The sequence below is a fragment of the Oncorhynchus clarkii genome, chromosome 4 (assembly GCF_045791955.1).
Source record: "Oncorhynchus clarkii lewisi isolate Uvic-CL-2024 chromosome 4, UVic_Ocla_1.0, whole genome shotgun sequence".
In the NCBI taxonomy this organism is placed as follows: domain Eukaryota; kingdom Metazoa; phylum Chordata; class Actinopteri; order Salmoniformes; family Salmonidae; genus Oncorhynchus; species Oncorhynchus clarkii.
This window is the reverse complement of record NC_092150.1, coordinates 57163856-57167495: the sequence shown is the minus strand read 5'-3', so window position 1 is coordinate 57167495 and position 3640 is coordinate 57163856. Positions and strand designations below refer to the sequence as shown.

General features: G+C 44.3%; 1 pseudogene; it reads right to left on the bottom strand.

Annotated features, from left to right (window-relative positions):
* Positions 1-480: 480 nt before the first annotated feature.
* On the bottom strand, positions 481-2686 carry LOC139408012 (dynein regulatory complex subunit 5-like; annotated as a pseudogene).
* Between the last annotated feature and the right edge of the window lie 954 nt (positions 2687-3640).

Genomic DNA, 3640 nt, shown 5'->3' with positions numbered 1-3640 from the left:
CCCAACCCCAGAATGCTGTTGTCGTAGACAGTGAGGCTCTCCAGCTTGCTCCTGTTTAGTTTCATTTAAACAAATTGAATATACAATAATGACAAGAGAAAACATGAAAAAAGGGTACACATGTGCAGGTGAGGTAAACAACCTGACAAAATCTCACCTGTTGAGCAGCTTGCCCGGGCAAAATAAAACAAGCTGGAATCAAATTGAATTGTTTATTCTAATACAACAAATTAGAAATATGTGATGTTGTTGTTTATCATAGAATGCCATCTAGCCAATAATCAATTAATCCCTGTGCTGTGGTATTTGTTTCACCACATTTGAAACATAATCTTTGTTACTGAGGAAGTGCATGGCACACAGCAGAAAAAAAGTACTTCAGACAATCATCCTGTAAAGGAAAGTAGAGCGACTAAGCCAAAAGGCACCATGCCAAAAGGCACCATGCCAGTGAACACTGAAAGGGAGTATCGCGGATGATTAACTCAAGAGGTTCCTCTCAAAGTTCATGCCACTGCCCTTGACCCGGTAGACCACATGCAACTCCTCCAGATGGCTCCTCCAGGTGGCTCAGCTTGTCCAGCAGGATGCCAAAGTCAAAGTGGTACATGGATTGTCAGTCCATACCCATGTTGCTGGCTGAGTCCGGGCTGTCGTCCTCTTCTGACTTCTGGAGCTCCTTAACGGGCGGCAGCAGCTGCGAGACATCCAGCCAGCACAGAGGCACCATGCCCAGCATCGTCTTGTCGGTCACGTCGAGGATGAGGAACTCAATGGTCTTCTCCAGGTGACTCGAAGAACACGAGTTTCCAGCTGTGGCAACTATGAGGAGATGTCGCACAGGCCTCCGTGCCGTTTGCAGTGGCCGTCGTCGCGGATGGAGGAAGAGAGCTTCTCCAGGAGGTAGTCTTGGTGGCTGTGGAGAAGTTTGAGAATGGGCTTCTCTGTGACAAAGGTATAAAGAGGTTGTGATCTGTGACGACCCTCCCACTGTCTTCCGAATTCTCTCTCTCGGCTCTTGTTTTCCTTAATAGGATGTTGGTGAGCGGAGCCGGGAAGGTCGTCTGCGAAATGGGACACACCTGGGCTCGGGTGTGTCCTAGGGATAAATACACCTTCAATACATTGAAGCGACTCTCCAATCTGACATGCTGTTGTTTTTGGTTGTGGCATTTTGGGTCGGCTTTGTGTTAATTTGTTTTGGCACCGCTCCACACCCCTCATCTATGCACGCATCCACTCACTTACACACACACACACACACACACACACTTGTTAGTTGGCTATAGTTTACTTTATTTAATGAATATGTCTTGTTTTTTCTTTATCTATGCGTTGTCACAAGCCGGTTCGTAACAAGTGGGGGCTCGTCTGGGATTGTAAGGTTGGTTCCTAAAAATGTTGCCGTATAGTATTTTGTTGCATTATGATGGGTTAATTCTAATTGGGATGCCTTAGAGTGCCTTAGAGATGCATCTGATTTTGGTTGTTCGGTGACGTCACCAAACAGGTGCGTTGCATAAAAGTATGCCAGTAGGCCTAATACTAGTGTAGTTAGGCTAACTGGTATGAGTATTGTGTTTGGGAGAAAATGTGGAGTTAGTGTTTGATAAACTCTGTAGGTGCTTAGTTTGCATGTTTTGTTATTTTTTAGTTGTGCTGTTTGGTTGCCTTTGTTAGTTTGTTTGGTTAACTTGCCACTGTGGTGGATAGTTGGTTGTGTGCTACGTTGGAGAGTATGACATTGGTTAGTTTCAAGGCCCCTGCCCAGGGTGGAAACTCTTGCTCTATTCACTGTTGGGACATCGGTCTGAGGTGGTGAGTACGGTCGGCTGTGTACCTCGGTGGGAGATTTGGGTAGGGTAGTGCTATTTGCTACCTGCCTTTCTTTTCCCGTTAGGGTTAGCGACTCATTCCACTTTGGAATACGTTGGGCATGGTTATTCTGTTTGTTATTTTTGTGTGGTGTCCGTGGACGGAGCAGTTGTCTCGAGGAACATCTGGGGCTCGGGGGGGGGGGGGGGGGAATCTGCCAGCATGCTGTTTTTTTTCTTCTTCCATGCCAGTGGGCTACTATGTGTAATTACCACTGCGAATCCACATGAAGACTAGGGTTGAGTTTTTGTAGGATTTGGTGAAGCTCCATCTCTCTCCTGCGGTGCCCAGTGCTTCTCTTGTGGTCCGTTCTGGTGTGCTCAGCAGAGGGGCAGTGGGATTTTTTGTTGCAGTTACTTGTGACTATGGCGTCTAAAGTAGACAAGTTAATTCGCATTCCATCAGAGGAACTGTTAGAATATGTACTAAAGAACAGCTGTGGAAGATTGCTGATCACTACCAGGTTGAAATTAGTGATAAATGTCCAATTATGTTAGGTTGATATTGAAGGCCAATCTGATGGAGTGATATACTTGTAGGCACCACTAGGGCAGCGTCTGTAACAGCCACTGTAAACAGATCAAATAAACTGAATTGATTTAATTGACTGAATAAATTACATACAATATGTAGAACAAAACATACCTTCAACGTTTCTCACCATGTGTTGCAGGCAGAGGTTGGATATAAGGGGCACTACTACGAGGGACAACTCTGGATCTTTTGCAATGATCCTGCACATGTTCCTTGGATCTACAGCCACTGGGGGATACATGCCAGACCAAGGGGACTTTGATATTTGCAGACACATCTGTTCAATATGAGAAACATTTCTTACTGAATTTAACCAGAGGACAGGTTCCGCATTGAAATGTAGCTCAATAACGGACTAAATGAGCCTAATGTTACTTATGGTCCAAGGACCTTACATGTTCTGTTGAGAGGGGAATTGGCTCTGACATCCAAAAATGCCCAAAACATGAATCAATTCTCCATTGCAGAACAGTTCTAGAAAGAAAAAGCCCTCTACTTTCATATCACTCAAATTTTTCAAATGCTAAATATACTCACTGTTAACCGGTTATAAAACAGTTGTAGCCGACAGTATTTTTCAGTGACAACATGTTTGAGGTGTCCATCTTCCATTTACAAAACAGGTGTTCGGAGACGCAAATAGCTAATTATCACTGTCTTCCGTCTGTTTTCCGTAAACAAGCACTGTAACATGGAAATATAGTGCATTCGGAAAGTATTCAGACTCCTTCACTTTTTCCACAATTTGTTATTCTAAAATGTACATTATAAATATTCTTAAATATCACATTTACATAAGTATTCAGACCCTTTACTCAGTACTTTGTTGAAGTACCTTTGTCAGTGATTATAGCCTCAAGTCTTCTTGGGTATGATGTTCAAGTTTGGCACACCTGTTTTTGGAGAGTTTCTCCCATTCTTCTCTGCTGATCATCAAGCTGTCAGGTTGGGAGCGTCGCTGCACAGCTGTTTTCAGGTCTCTCTAGAGATGTTCGATCAGGTTCAAGTACGGGCTCTGGCTGGGCCACTCAAGGACATCGAGACTTGTCCCGGAGCCACTACTGAGTTCAATCTTGGTTTCGTCAGACCAGATAATCTTGTTTCTCATAGAGTCCTTTAGGTGACTTTTGGCAAGCTCCAAGCATGTTGTCATGTGCCTTTTACTGAGGAGTGGCTTCCGTTTGGCCACTACCATAAGGCCTGATTGGTGGAGTTCTGTAGAGATGTTATG